This window comes from Pholcus phalangioides, unplaced genomic scaffold (assembly GCF_987345545.1).
Source record: "Pholcus phalangioides strain wild (caught in Gottingen) unplaced genomic scaffold, Ppha-v1.0 ptg000004l_1, whole genome shotgun sequence".
Classification (NCBI taxonomy): domain Eukaryota; kingdom Metazoa; phylum Arthropoda; class Arachnida; order Araneae; family Pholcidae; genus Pholcus; species Pholcus phalangioides.
Genome location: NW_028301597.1, coordinates 46761253 through 46778528, shown reverse-complemented (window position 1 = coordinate 46778528; position 17276 = coordinate 46761253). Strand labels below are relative to the sequence as shown.

The 17276-nt window shown below is 37.8% G+C and overlaps 1 protein-coding gene and 1 non-coding gene across 2 annotated transcripts in view; both read right to left on the bottom strand.

Moving 5' to 3' along the window:
* LOC149087721 (uncharacterized) overlaps positions 1 to 17276 on the bottom strand; it is a 468106-nt gene that overhangs the window by 301209 nt on the left and 149621 nt on the right. The window lies entirely within an intron of this gene.
* Positions 8872 to 9120, bottom strand: LOC149087723 (RNase MRP). The gene has a single exon (XR_016192619.1).

Below are 17276 nucleotides of genomic sequence, written 5' to 3'. Positions count from 1 at the left end.
CGTTTCTTTAAATCTAGATTTGTTTATTTCATGAGTCGCGCAGTAAGTCGCCATATTGGTTAACTTGGACACGGTTTGCATGTCCCTCAGATATCACGTGTTTCTAACAGCCTCATTGAAGAAAACCCGGGCAACGCCGGGTATTATGGCTAGTAAATAAATAATTTTACAAGATTGGACCAATAGGTAAGGTCCAATGTGAACAAAGAACTATTGGGGTTGCTGGTACACCGTCATTCAATGAGTGGCAATTCGTTGTTTTTTTGCTGTCATATTCACAAAATACACAATGTATTGGGAATATAATGAATCATATGAGCAGTGTCAGAACAATTAATATAATGCAAGGGGGAAAAAATGAATGTGAATGATAAACACATAGAATAAACATGATCACAGTACACTGCCAAATAATAATAGGAAACATACTTACTAAGCGGGGGGGGGGGGGGGGGGGAAAGCAACAAATGAAATACATGGAATTCAGTCCAAATAGAGGCGTAGGCGAATACACGTCAAAGTAAATAGATATATTGAGGTAATAGATATATATGTGGTCGAAAGTAATTGAACTATATTTTAGCGGGACCTGTAGAGAGATTTAAATATTTAGATCTGGGATTAGAGTAAAAAGGACAGTAAAAAAACACACATGATTCCAATCCTCAAAAACCGAAAGGTTGCAAATATATACAATTGTTAATGGGAGCTATAGAATTTTTTTTCATTAACGAAAACTGATGTCTGATTAAATTTGTGTTGAGCCGGGATTACACTATAAAAGTTTGATATAAGTCCTTCTATAAAACTTGAAAAATGCTACCAATGAGATTATTGGTTGCATTTTCTAGAATGCAAACGTTCATAGTGGCCTTGGGCAAAAACCCTTTTTAACTGAGGTATGGAAAGGAAGGAAAAAATAATCTTCCATCACACGCAGGAAAGTTGTTTTTATGTCTCTATAGTGGGGAAAATTTTTACTGTTTATAATACGGGAGAAATCAGTTTGGATACTATAGTTTTTTCTATACTCTCGATAATCAGAGGAAGATAAGCTTTTACAAGACTTGGATTTTGTTGATTGTCACAAGTATATTTTGCAAATGCAAAAAATGGAGAAACCCCGAAATGAATTTTTTTTTAATGAAACATTGAAATTAAAAATATATTTTTATTAGCACGATAAAACCTCCTCTAACGGCCACCTCCGAACAACGGCAACATTTTGTTGGAACCGAACGCGTTCCATAGACTTAACATTACAAGAAACCTCCAAACAACGATTTCCGAATAACTCACTTTGGGTATGGAGTCGGCGAAAAAAAATATCATATCGCTGAGAAAAATAATTTTCAAGCTGATTTCAAAGGGAGTTTTCCCGCTCCCCCGAACTTTATGGGGGGGGGGGGGGGGAAATAGGAATTGACATCATTATCATCGTGCCCCCCCAGACCTTCAACTCTATCTCCGGCTATGCTGGAAAGTTCTAGTTCATAGTTTCCAAACTTTTTGTTCCATCTCCCCCTTCAACATTTTTTTGTTCCCATCACCCCCAACTCAATCAACCCCATAAGATTCTATACTATACCCATAGCTTCTATCGCCCATTGGATCATTCCATCGCTCTCAGGGGGGCGATATTGCTCACTTTGGAGGAACGGTCCAGTGTGAACAAAGAACTACTATTTGGGGTTGCTGGTACACCGTCTTGGTCCATATCAGTTTTTCTTTCTTGTGTTCTACAAGCCACTAGTTACATGAGTTAGGTCCCCTCCTTTGAGTCCTACGAGAGGGTGCCTAAAATTTTACTCTCCTGTAATTTTGCATTTGCATAGCACGAAACAAAGCACGATGGAAGCACGAAACAAATATAAATTTTAAAATAAATAAGGGGAGGGCAAATAAAAAAAAATATCGCATATTATGTTCCCTCGATAGACATTTATTTGTTGAATCCGAAAATATAAGAAGCGTTTTTTGAAGAATAGTTTCGTAACGTATAAGAATTCACGGCAATAAAATCAGATACTCGAAGCGAAATATTATGTAAGTCAATAGCAAAGCATCTTTCCTTTTAAAAGCAGTCGCTTAAAATGGAATTTGAGGAATAAAATAAATACTTCACTCAAACTTGAGATTTCGAGAATAAAATGAAATAACAAAACTATTTTCTCCGGGAATTTTTTATACGAAATATATTACGTGATTGCCCGTGGATATTCGTCGTTCAATTTTCAGGCAAAGTTGAGAAATTTGCTGCTTCGTTTTTCTTATTGCAATTACGCGCTACCCTAGTATAGTGTATTGCAGTGATTCCCAACGTGGGCGTTAACACCCCCCTGGGGGTGCGATAGAATGTTCCAGGGAGGCGGTAGAAGCTACGGGTATAACATAGGATCCTATGGGTTAGATTGTATTGGGGGGCGATGAGAGAAAAATATTTCTGAAGAAGGGGGCGATGGGACAAAAAGGTTGGGAAACTATGGTCTATAGCAACGGTTTCTCAATCGGGGGTTGCCTGGCTTCCGAGGGTTTCACGACCTTGTTATTAGGAAGTGGGGGGGGGGGTGTCTATGGTCCAATTGTGAAATTATGAGGAAAAAGTAATGTTAAGTCGGGGAAAAAACAATAGATATAAATTACTGAAGTATAACAGTCTTAATTAATTAAATTTACGCGTAAAAGCACCGATGCAACATTGATGGACATCAGCAGTAGTGTCGTTATGATTTGACAAAAACTGTACTTGTAATGACACGTCTCTCAATGGGAGTATGAAACGTTTAGTTCTTTTGCAGCCCAGTAGACGGCATTGCTGTCGCATGGCACTTGCTTGTACTGGATAAAATATCCATCATTGTTCGAGAGCATTCTCGCTGATTAATGACTGTATAGTTTATGCTATCATAAATGAAGCAGGGCCGTCATTTCAACTTTTTTCCAGGGTGGGGGGGGGGGGCAAAGCACATGTACTCAATGTATGTATATATATATTTGTGTATATATATATATATATATATATACATACCATTTTTAGTGTATTTTCAAAAGGCGGAGAGGGCAACGTCCTCGCCCTCCTAAATGACGGGCCTGAAATGAAGCCCCATGGCAGACATTAAGAATTTTGGAAGTCCACGACTGAAAGGTGGGTCCATGGTAGACACCAAATTCTCTAAAGGGTCCATGGCTAAAAGTATTTGGAACTGTTTGTGTGTGTGTCTATAGCATTCATGCTCAACCCATGGCCCACGTGTCAAATGTAGCCTTTGGAGTAATCTGTTGTGGCCCGCGAACCCTCAAACCTAATTTTAAAAAAAAAATTAAATAGCGTGATCATCACGTATTCCCGAGAGATCTTTACGATCTGTCCAAGGAAATTTGTTAGTGTGTTAGTAGACATCCATGCCCGAACCGCGATTCGAACCCAGACCTGCACAGTCAGAAGCTAGCTCCTTAACCTCGGGAACCCCTGCTGCTATCTAAGAAAACATAAAAAAATACGAAGCACATCATCATGCTTAAAAAATTTCCTGAGCTGAATAAACCTTCTTCATCTCGGTGGTACCAAGGATCCTTTTTTTAATCGCTGCCATAAATTCCATGAACTTGGTCATGTGGAAGCAAGGAGCACTCACCCCTGGCTATGCCAGGTACGTATATTTGCAACAGATGGCGCCACTTCACGAACTATCAAAGGCAATTGTTTTCCAACCAAAACGGTACCGCTTTCACGCAATATGTATAAATTTTTTACGGTGATTTTACTCGGGTGGGGAGTATTTACTTATATCGGCATCGAGTTTTGTTTCACCCATTACGTTTGTTTCCGCGGGCTCTTTCGAAACTTTAATCTGGCCCGCTGTCTGAAAGGTTGAAGACCCCTGGTCTGTGCGATGATAGTCTGGCGAAAGCTGGATGCGACGTTTTCGTTTAAGAAGTCAAATTATAAAAGGACAGTGCATATGAAATAATGGAATTTTTGTGGATTGCCTAATATAATGCCCCGTGTATTAGCGGGTGTCTCATAAATTTTCAAATAGTTAAAAAATTCAAAAGGGATTGGTATTATTTGCGCGGAGAGAAGTGTTATTCTCCCACAAAGAAGCATTTTTTCATAGGTAGCTAGAAAAAAATACGTAATTAAATTTTTTTTTGTTGATAGAGGCTGCTGCACGAAAGTCTGCCGGGAATGGCTATTTTACCGCACACCGACAAAGGTACGGCGATTTCCAACCAGAAGAGTTGAGAAGGGAAATGGAGGTGTCATCTATCGGTGGTTGCCCCGGCTTGGTAGGTGAAAAAGTTGTTTCTTATGCTTTTTTCCGGATTTTGAACCCGTGGACGTTAACGATAACCTTTATAGTAGAAGACGAGCACCTTACCACTGCGCCACTCGGGCGCTAATGTCGAGAATGACTGGTCACGTGAATCTTTCTTCAATCTCTTCTGTGTCCGGAACGTTCGTAAAGGCTTAGCAGGCGATTCGTGGCGGAGGAAAACATCACCAATAGTGCTTTATTTATTAATGGTGCTTTATTCCCCCAATGTCAACATCACAATGAAAAACTTAGGTAAGCGCGAGCGAACAGGAAAATTCAGGGAAATGAACTGCTAATCATGTACCCGTACCGCATTTTTCACTATTCCGATTTGCATATTTTCAATGATTTGCTTCTAAGCAGCGCTCTCTATCGATAAAAATTTAAACTACTAATAACTAAAAGTAAGAATAACTTTTCGCAAACACCGCATTGAAATATACCAATTCTTTCAATTTTTATGAATTTTTAAACCATTTACGAATTTATGGTACACCCTCCATAATATTCATTTCCAAATGTAAAATATCCCTCTCTTCTCATATGTTTGTGACATTTAATGCAAATCGAGAAGAAAATGACGAGAAGCCGGAAGTAAGTATCTCACTAAGGGTCAGCCGTCTCGGAAATTTTAACCCGTTTGCGATTATTCATACGGCATAATTTGGCATTATTATTATTAGTAGCATAAAGCCTCCTGGGAAAATTCGTCCGAACGTTAAACCGAGTTACAGTATATAGGGTTTCCAGCGTTCACGCCATTTTAGTTGGCAGATGAACACGTTTCATCCATCTCAGTTGTAATTATACACAACGGCAATATATATAATTACTGCCATACAAACAGAGAGAGAGTGATAGTGAGTGTGTGTGTTGAACGAGGGACTTTGCTTAACGTTTTGTGCATCCATTTGGCCATATATCCTTTAATGATGGAGTATCCCCCCCCCCCCCAACTCCTTTAGCTGGTCACGATGCAGCTGAATTGCATTAGACGTGGCTTATGGCATGTATGGCGTGCATTAGTGGCTTTCCGGAGCAGATCACACAAGGTTTCATCACAACAACTAGCACTCTAGTCAATTTCATGGCAACATGACGGCAGTTAAAAAATACAAAATTAAGTATGCACTTGGGAAAAAGCATGCCGTCAGAATGCGATATTGAATCATTCCGACCATATTTCTCGCCAAATAAAAATTAGCATAATGCAGTCGAATCATATTTTACCAAATACTGTACTAGCGAAAATCTCGTTTTAACGAACACTTTTCTATATAATCACCCAGATAAAAAAGTTTACATAGGAACAATGCAAAAACCTTGAATACCTTTATAACGAAATTTCACTATAAAGGTTTGGTCTCTGAGTTCGTTATAACGGGATTCGATTGTACATGTTTTTTTTTATGTTCATTCAAACTCGTTTACGGCATACACATGACTACTATACACAGGGTGAGTGCTTAATTCCCCTTGGCCACATTTTACTGGGTGAGCTGTTGGCGCAACGTGAGGTACAATTTGATTTTTCAGGGGAGCAATTCGAGAACGAGTTTTTCCTATTGAGGTTTAGAACTTTTCGAAACTCCAAGCATTTTTATCTCAGTTCAAGAATTTCTACTTTTCAAACAATTTCTTGATTTCTTTCAATGATTTCGCTTTCTCAGCATTTTCTTCACAAGGGGTTTGACCAAGGGTTCACCCTAACAGTTTGTGTCAGTGAGATGAATCCAACGGTACCCTTGTACCAATGAAATTAAGAAAAGTGAACGCCGCACGGACCTTTTTACAAAATGATATTCTGTATATAACAATGCAAAAAATAAAAAAAATGAGTTGATTGTTGTCCCATCCTTATTACAGACCCCGCCTAAAGTTTCCCCTGGGAATCCTGGTTGAGAACTATTGCTTTTGTGACTCAGTAAATTACCTTTTTGGTTTCCTCAAGTTGAACAGGAGTTTACATTTTGAATAACAAGAATTACACAGGCAGGATCGTCAGACCCGTCATTTAAGGGGGCTGGGGAAGGGGACAACGCCCCCCCCCCGACTTTTGAAAATACACTAAAAATGGTATATATATATATATACAAACATATATACATACATTGAGTACATGTGCTTTGCCCCCCGCCCCCCGGAAAAAGTTGAAATGACGGCCCTGGGGCTCGCCCTCACCATACGCTGCACCCGGTTTGAAAGTTATAGCGAGGCCAGAGGTGTCTTCACAATTTTGAGTCCCTCTTAGCCTCGATTTTATATATTCTGTGGGAGAGGGGGAATATGCAACAACAAAAAATTATATATTGTTACAAAATGTACAAAAATGCTGAAAAATACTCATACGTAAATATATATATATATATGGACCCAATTAAAGGTAATAAAAATAATTAATTAAAATGTCGAACAGAAGAAAACTTTAAATTGATAAAAGACATAATTTCAATACAAATTAAAATTATTAGTTGAAATCATCAGGAGAAATTCATCCTGAAAAAAACCATCTCAAAAACAAATGTGACAAAACCAATGCCAGATTCGAAATCAGCTCCCCAAAATCATCCTAAAATCTTTGAAATAAATTTGAGAACAAAATCAGTGTTGAACAGTGTTGTTATTTAATTTTGATTATTCTCATTCACCATTTCATTTTACCATTTTATGAATTTTTCTCTTTATATTTTTTTATTAATTTTTAGACACATTTTTTTTATATTTTTATTTTATTTATTACAAATACAACGCCACAACAGGCAAAATGCCCAACGAGATGGCTGAGAAAAAGATGCCCATAATAAATATGGATGTCATATATATTTCAAAACTACAGCACAAAAATACATTTATTAATATTTATTTTTTTTATATCTCAATTAATAAACTGACGTTTTTGCAGTGTCGATTAATTTATTCCAATTTTCGATCCCGATTAATTGACTGGCATTTAACTTCCGTTAATTTATTGGCATTTTTAATTCTGATATCATGGCGTTGGAAAATCTCGTAAATTTAATAAACAAGCCTGGGTAACGAATCATGAAATACGTGACATTAAACTCCAAGAAATTTAATTATTCAATAAGGGTAAATTATTTTAGCAACGCCTGCAGAAGTTGGTTACTGAACAGTAATTAATAATCAGCTACATCTTCACAAATAACATTTACATGCAATATACTAATCGTGTAAACCTTCGTAAGCTGGATAGTTTTTTCACCGCGCCGAATATAATTATTTATTTCCGTGTATGAATAAAGCTTCTTTGGACGCATGTAAACCTTCGAAGCTCATTTTATCAATTTTTATACATTCAATTCACCTTACTTTCGAAACTTCGACAAGCAAATTTACGTATAAATCGGTATCAATTTTGTACTTTATCCTCATAAACGTAACTTCTCGTCTAATGTTTGTATATATAAAAATAATCCGATAAATATTTAAAACCATAATCTGCCGGGATTTCTTTTGATGTAATATTCAGTATTTGTATACTTTGTCGAAAGAGAAATAAATTTTTTAAAATAACCCCAAAATCGGTCGAAAAGAACCGAATGAAATGCATTCGAACAATGGTGCGATATCGATTTCTGGAAAGAAAAGCGTGGTTTCTTAACATTGAGTAAATCTCGTTTCCACTGAAACATTTCGTACGTCGAAGAACCTCAAACATAGTTCGAAAATATTCTTTCGAGAAGAAAAAACATCTCAAAGGCTTTACCACTACACACATGCATATACATATATTTATTTTAGCGCTTTTGCGCGTGAAAAATATGATCACTGACTTCGCTGGAAATTTCAACTTCGAGAAAAAAAAATGGAAATTTAATCCTATTTCCAAGAGAAAAGGAACTTTGGAAAGCCTTTCATTTCTCGTTCTGGCTTTACGCATTTTATATGAGGATTTTATTCCTTTTCTTTAAGATGCTTTTTTTCCCAAGAGCTTCCTTGCGAAGTACGTCACTTACTACATTTATGCGTAAGCGTGGTAGCAGCGGCTTATGGAAGTACATAGTTAAGAAGTTTGCTTCCTGGAAGTGAGAACAAAATATGAACAAAGCACGCCCTGATCAATAAATTTGGCATTGGTTAAAGTGTCGAATACAAAAAATTAACATCATTCCCTTTTGAGAAGTAGACAATTTTTTTTCTCAGCCCAAGATATCAAGGAAACAGTTATTTTCTGGATATTATACGTCGGTAGTGTACTCGGAAAGGAATGTCATCTGGTTTCCGACGGGACACGATCCCAGGTCCTCTTGCAAACTGGGCAAGTATGCTACCATCAAATGCAAATACAACGCCACAACAGGCAAAATGCCCAACGAGGTGGCTGAGAATCTGTTATCCATCGTGATTCCATTCCTGTGGACTATTTTTAAACCTGGAGCTATGCCACCGTATCGCCTTTCCCAGAGTAATTCGTGGACATACTGTCCAGCACATTTTCCTTTGCGCATTTCATATGCAACTGCATATATATGAGTTCCATTACCATCTTTATCAACAACCACTTTGGCCTCAACGCATTTAGAAGAGAGCAGATCCGAACTGAGTAAGCCCCATTGAGTTCGCAAATTCCATGCATCACTGCTTAGGCGATCGCACTCAGGTGAATCTCGTCACGCTCCCATCGATGAAGACGGTCACAGCTTAACGGCAAGACTCGATTGAGGGATGAAGCAGTTACCACACGGCACTTTCTGCCCTGAACCCGGAGACTTTCCCCAGAGCAATATGAGTTACGATGAACTCCGTTTGTAGCTCCGAATAGCATGACCAACTCGAATCCAACTACACCACTGGAGACATAACCCCGTCTTCCTTATTTCACTCACTGTGGCGTGAGGCGCTGAAGTAGAGTCATTAGTAGTCTTTCTTAACTTTCGCAAATTGCCCCCATGTGAGACGATACCCGACTTTTTTCTCAGCGAAATATATTAAGGAAACAGATATTTTCTGGATATTATGCCGAGGCGAATTCGGAAAGAAATGCCATATGGTCTCCGCTGTCCTGCCCGGTTTGCAAGACGGCCTGGTTCGCATTCCGGTAGAGACCAAATGGATTTTCTTTCTGAGTTTGCCTCGGTAGAATACAGTGGCACCTGAGCACCTGTGATCATTTAGGAGTTTAGACATTCTCGAATTTCTAGGAAAACACAGAATTGCTCCAGATTTTATGCCATATATATTATATACCCTATGCAGGTACTCACCATCTCCAGTGAAAAGTTAGTCACGAGTGCATGCTGGGAAGCGACAAAAAATTGAATAAGAAAAAAATGTTTCTGATTAACCCTGTATCAGAAAAAAACTGCAAACGACTTGTAACTGCAACAAACTATTTTACTAATTTTGTGCAATACTTCTGTGTTTTTCTTCGCGAAAATAGCGCGTATATTCACTAAAATATAAATGTTCTCTAAAACTGTTTTTTGCTTATAACCTGCGGAGTTTTCAACCAATTTTTACAAAACTTTCAGAGGAAAGCGACACTATACATGTGAATACTGTATAAAATTTAAAATGTGAGAAATCATAATTCAAAAAGATATGAAAATTTTTAGTAAATGATTATTAATTTACATGATCAATGAATAAAAATTTAATGTTTTGTCATAATTCGATTGCCAGATATATAGTGCAATTTATATGGAAGTTCCAGTTGAATGCCTTGAAAATTCGGAAAGATATGAACAGTGAGCGATAATTTTGAAACTTGTCGGAAGTAACTGAATGACTGGGGGGGGGGGGGGAGGGTTTCCTACAAATTCGTATATCGATTATTTTCGAAAAGTTTCATTATTGACTCAGTTTGATATTGATTCAGTTCGTTCATTTTTTGACATCATACACGCTTATTATGCTGAAACACTTCCCTACATAGCTTCAGGAACGCGTCTTCACTCATTTGCATAATAATGCTGAGAGTTTATTCGCGAACTAATCAAATAACAGAAAATAACCGTATACCAATTTGTGGAAAATCCCTTATCATTCAGTCATTTTTAACTTTTTTTTTTTACAAAAGTAAAAAAGTAATTTTTCACTGTCACTTTCAGCAAGTTTCGAAATTACTGCTCACTGTATCACCGATATCTTTCTGAATTTCCATGACGCTCAGCTGGAATGTTCCTGCAAGTTTCACTATATATCTGGCAATCAAATTTTGAAAAATACAATTTATATTTATTACGCATGCGCATCAAAATTGTCGAATGTTCTTTTTTTCTCGATCGCGCGTGCTCTACAGTTAAGAGAAAAAATAAAAGAAAAAAAAAGGAATATTTACACAGATCATGAAATGAAAACTGTCATGTTCATAGAAAATGGTCTGCAAGAAGTGTTTGAGAAACGATCACACCACTGAAAACGGTTTACAGCATGTAAAAATGAGGTAAGTAAATTATAAACGCAAATTATGAAATTATTGATAGCAGTCTGAATAATGATCTTTATCAAAGGAACAGTCCTCGCATGTAGATACCGATTTTGAAACGACCACGCCATTTATTTATCATTTTTAATTTTTGCCATCTAATTCAACACACACACACACACATACATGTTAATCATGATCTCAATTGATCATGAATAACACGAATATAATACAGTGAATAAATATCTCTGCGACTTTCATTGAGGAATTCACAAAGCCTTGAGAATAAATTCAAGCCAAACATTGCCGTTTGCACCAAAAAAGAAATGTTTCTTACATTTCACCAAATGAATCGAGCGGAAGTTTTTCAACCACATCAAAGGCTTGCGAGTAACTTTATTTTATTTTTATTAAGTAAACCAGGAATAAAGGAAGAGTATATTCGGAGTAAACATAATTAGGTAAAGTCAAACTTTTTTTGAAGTTTTTCGAACTCAAATAACTATCGCCTTATTTTATTATTTCGGAATTGAAAACACACGCGCTCGGGATTTCGAACCCAAAGCTCTCTTCAACAACTAAAGAATAATTTTTTTTTTTTGATAACATTGACCAAAAGCTGAATATCGATATTCGTTATTATGATTTCGAATTGTAACAAACTCGTGCCAATGGAGTTGAATAAAAAAAAAACCAATACCAATAATCGTATATAACGGCATTTTTACCAACGCGATATTTCTTTCCTCCAGGCACGCAATGATTTCGAACCAATCATTGGCAGATACTTGACATTTCTTTTTTGTTCTCTCGGTGACATACACGAACGAGACAGGGTTCAAACTGGCTTTGTTTCAATTTGGCTTACTAGGCTAAAAAAAAAAATTGTAACTTTCATGAGAGAAAGTTTAGTCAACGCTGTACGCATTTTAGCGGAACTGGCGAATAGACATTCTTATTACCGTATATTGGCATATGAGCTTCCGTTATTTGGCGATTTTATTCTTTCATTTACCTACTGAATGAAATATTCTGTTGTGATTTGGTGTAATGACGAGTGGCAGCGGAAACCCTGGAAACCTTGATAAAAGACTCTTATACGCTGTTTGGACAACACAAAAAAAAAACCTGTGGGTATACTGTACTTCATTAACTGTGAGCGACCCTATAATTTAGAGTGGGTTATAAATTTTTTACGCCACGGAACACTTTCTAGGAGAAAATTTTATCATAGAACAATAAGTTTGAAAACACTTAAACGATTTTAATACACTAAAGTGCCACCGGATTAGGAATGACAATAATATTCATATTTGGCACTCTTCTTTATAACCATATCACGCATTTTCAACACCAAATTGGCACATTTCCGCTTATTTCTTCCCGCACACACATCTTGTTTAAAAAATAGAATAAATTTATGGACATTACACTGAAGAAAATATTTAACACTAAACAGGAGACAAATTCGAAGAAAATTCTCCAAGACAAAAAAAACGCCACGTGGTGTGGTTATAACGAAAGAGCACCGCATATCTTCTAGCACTGCTCAGCTGCATTTGTAAATATGTCTTCTCCTTCAGATACAGGCTTTTTGTAACAAATCAGGAACATATATAATTGGAGTATCAGCAACATATCTCCAAAACCGGTATATTCATTTAACAATTAGGAATAAAAAAAAAAGAAAAGTTTTTCCATTGCTCCCCTGCAGCCACCTGTCTTTTATATATGTAACACGATATACACTGAAGAGCCAAAAAAACTTGTACACCTGCCTAATATCGTGTAGGGCCCCCGCGAGCACGCAGAAGTGCCGCAACACGACGTGGCATGGACTCGACTAATGTCTGAAGTAGTGCTGGAGGTAATTGACACCATGAATCCTGCAGGGCTGTCCATAAATCCGTAGGAGTAAGAGGGGGGGGAGATCTCTTCTGAACAGCACGTTGCAAGGCATCCCAGATATGTTCAATAATGTTCATCTCTGGGGATTTAGGTGGCCAGCGGAAGTGTCTAAAGTCAGAAGAGTGTTCCTGGAGGCACTTTGTAGCTATTCTGGACGTGTGGGGTATCGCATTGTCCTGCTGAAATTGTCCAAGTCCGTCGGAATGAACAATGGACATGAATGGGTGCAGTTGATCAGACAGGATGCTTACGTACCTGTCACCTGTCAGAGTCGTATCTAGACGTATCAGGGGTCCCATATCACGCCAACTGCACACGCCCCATACCATCACAGAGCCTCCACCAGCTTGAACAGTCCCCCTCTTGACATGTGGGGTCCATGGATTCATGAGGTTGTCTCCATACCCGTACACGTCCATCAGCTCGAAGCAATTGGAACCAAGACTCGTCAGACCGGTCAACGTGTTTCCAGTCCTCAACAGTCCAATGTCGGTGTTGTCGGGCCCAGGCGAGGCGTAAAGCTTTGTGTCGTGCAGTCATCAAGGGTAGCCATAAAACCACAAAAGCCATTCATAACTGGACTAAGACGCCTTCATATACTTCATATACGCCATTCATATGTATTAAGGAGTTCTAAACTGGACTAAACCCATACAAACGAACAATGAAGTCCTGGCGTTTCCATTGTTGTTTTATAACATTTTTATTTAATTAACAGGACAGTGAAGTTTCTTGAGAATTTCCATTGCCAAATCCAATTTAAGCGTCACTGTGTTTTTCTTTTTTTTATATTCAGAAAACTGAATATGTCTATTCATTTTTTTTTCACATTATATCTTTTCAATTTACTATTTTGTACAAATATAAGTGATATCATGAAATGTATCGTATAACATTCAGTGACCAACTTTCTTCAGAATTCCCGTTGCCGAACTAAATGTAAATTAACCATTCTAATTGGGACTTTGATGTTTGAGGAGAAAGAATGTTCTCAAAACAACTGAACATGAACAATATTCTACAATTGCTTTTGTATCATCCACCCTCCCGTAACTGTGATGTTTGCCATTGATTGCACTGCGTGGTAACTCAACGTCAATTTTCCACTTGTAACTCCGGTCTTATTTCCATATACTGTGTTTTGTTGTGTATGTATATATATATATGTGTGTGTATGTATATGCGCATAAAGTGATCTCTTTCCAGAATGATAGACACCGACGGCCGGAGGAACTGGGACAGGGGACTTGATCTCCGTACCCATCAACCGATGGGTGGTAAGAGACAAGGTGCGGTGATGGGAATGGATGGACGTGTGTCGCAGGATGAGGACAGCCACATGGTTCTGTCTTGTTGGTTCAATGGACTGGAGAGAGTGCTCTGTGTGCTTCCATGAGCGTGCTTATCGCTGTCTTGGAACGGCGGGGCCCTCTGCGGGGTCGGACCCTGCGGCTCTTGCATCGAAATGCCTGCTGGGCGTGGATACCGGGAGTGTTTTTCCAGCATGGCCCAGCCGCAAGGTAATCTGCTTATATTCCGCAAGGCACAGAGCAGGGGCCATGTTTGGTTTGGAAGTCATCAAGGGTACACGAGTGAGCCTTCGGCTCCGAAAGCCCATATTGATGATGTTTCGTTGAATGGTTCGCACACTGACACTTGCTGATGGCCCAGCATTGAAATCTGCAGCAATTTGCGGAAGGGTTGCACGTCTGTCACGTTTAATGATTCTCGTCAGTCGTCGTTGGTCCCGTTCTTGCGTGATCTTTTTCCGGCCGCAGCGATATGTCGTAGATTTAATTTTTTACCGTATTCCCGATATTCACGGTACACTCGTGAAATGGTCGTACGTGAAAATCCAAATTTCATCGTTATCTCGGAGATACTATGTCCCATCACTCGTGCGCCGACTATAACACCACGTTCAAACTCACTTAAATCTCGATAACCTGCCATTGTAGCAGCAGTAACCGATCTAACAACTATGCCAGACACTTGTTGTGTTATATAGGCGTTGCCGACCGCAGCGCCGTACCCTGATTGTTTCCATATCTCTTTATTTGCATACGTATGCCTGTACCAGATTTTTTGGCTCTTCAGTTTATATTTCCACACGGAAAACCATAGTGAGTGAGAAAAGAATACTAAGGAGAAGTAAAAAAAAAATAAATTTTCCCGTTTATAGGGTTACCAATGAAGCGTCTCAATGAGGAAAAGAGCAGAGAGGAGCTCGATATATTTCTACCATCAATTTTAAGTTGAGATATCTCACTCTTGTACGGGAAGAGGTTTAAACAGTTTTCAAAAGTAATTCTGCAGAGCATTTCAAAGTTAAAGTTAGAAATGGAAAAATATCAGTTTTAGTTCAGTTGTAATAGCCTTACACTTACCTCTTAAAATTATAATTTTATGAAACGTGAAAATCAAAGATTTTATGCGATATATAGTCGCAGTCAGTGACTATCTATAGCCCGCCTGTCAGTCGAGTGGTTAGGGAACTAGTTTCTCACTCCGCAGGTCTAGGTTCGAATCCCTGCTCGGGCATGGACATCTACTAACACTAACAGATTGCCTGGACGGATCATGCTGATCCCATGGGAATACGTGAAGAACACGTTATATATATAAAAAAATGCTGATTGATTCAATTTTAAATTTTATACCGTAAGAAATAAATCCCGTAACATTCTGAGAAAATTTTCTGAGACATCGGTTCTTGCATACCCCTTCTTCATAATATATTACCATCTCATTTAATATAATTTCCCGAAGTGTAAATTTTTTTCAACCCTGTTGATTTGGCAAGATAAGGTGGAAAAGTTCATTAATTTCCACCAGGTGGCGTTTTCTGGCTGTTATAGTCGTGTAGCGCATGCTCAAGTTAGTATATCTAGACACTTCTTCCATCGCTCTACCTCTATTCATTCAAAAGTTATGACCACCTGAAGATCTAGTACACGGTTACATATGCGCACACTCTTACAATCATTTTCTACCTCTAAGAATCACTTCCGGATGCCCGGGAGCAAAAATAATGAATATTTGTTTGAATAAACAACATTGAAAATTTCACACAATCTTGAATAATTTCTGAAATATGACAGATAGAATCATGAAAGTAGTGCAGTGGTATAGCAATATGGATGTGCGCCAGATGATAGGAGAGGTTACAACGTCACCTGGTGGAAAATTTAGGAACTTTTTGCGTTATTTCGAAATTTAAGCAAGATAGACAAAAAATTTTAAGAACCATGTTGAAGCATAGCATTTAGTTAATAAAAAACATACTTGGTTATAAGTAATATTTTGAAGTCATTGGAAAAATTAGTGTATGACTTAATTACATAGGTGTACGATCGTAAAAATTGTTAACTAGGAGTTCATTATATCTGGTACGGCCGTAAAACATATTAACTACGAGTTAGTTATATAGAGGTCCGATTTCAGAATATGACCATGTGATTATACGAGTTAATTACAAAAAACTTCGTTAAATAAGAGTTCATTATAACCGGTTGAGTCTCCGACTCACAAGTACAGTAATCTAAATAATAACTCTTATAATGGCAATCAAACGGATTTATCATATCATAATCATCAATGCGAAATGGTGACTATACGCAATAATCGGCCAATGGGATGAATTTAGTCCGATTTATCATGTTTACCAATGACATTTGGATATTATGCATAAATCGCCGGGAGAGATAAATATTCAGGGAAATTTTTCAAACTTTCCAAAATGGTCGGCAAATATGCATAATAAGCGAATTTATCACATTTCGTAGTATATATGTTTCATTCTATTCTAGGAACGCTTACTAGCATCCAATAATGATGATAAGATCTCAAAATCAGTACTTTTTCATTATTAACAAGAAAATCCTCCATTCATTACCATTTGGACGCGAATTCAACTTTTTATGAATATATATTTTAAACGGAAATAATTATTTTAAAAATGGGGAGACCATTTTATGAAGGATATTACATGCAAGAAAAAAAATTGTCTCCATTATTACCGTTAATTAACCTACGCGTGCCTCACGTGACTGAACCCACAGAAAGAGAGGTACTTAGTGCTCGACTGATTCCAATGCGCCAGAACTTGAGCTCAACTACAGCCCTATGTTGTTAATTACCAAGAATAGAACGGAATTTAAAATCTAACCTATTTTGTGAAAAGGATTTTCGTTCGCAATTAAAGCGGCTTCATTTCTTCTTTTGCTGTGAGAATAATTCCCAACTTTGTCGCGGAACTTTGACGATGACTTCGAGACATCATTAACGAGTTGTTCTCCTTGTTTCTCGGCCATCTCGAAAGATACTACCTCTATTTGGTGAAATAAAATAAAGGATTTCAGAGGAAATGAAATCCATTGTATGTAGACTCTTTGGAAGTCACTCGAGTGAATGGCTCCCAGAAGCAACACGTGGCTTCTTTGAAGAACAGATTGCTTCTGAGTAGATAATTGACAGGCGTCAGACACATTATCATAATTTTGTAAAGCTGGGATTAATTCTGGCTTGTTGAATGTACTGCTTTATTGAATGCATTTTAACTCTTTTAACGTATTCAATGCAGCTGTAAATTCAACAACCCAGAAATATTCCACATGAAGTCTGAAAAATTCGTCCCAGATCTGAGACGTGGTGTAGTAGAA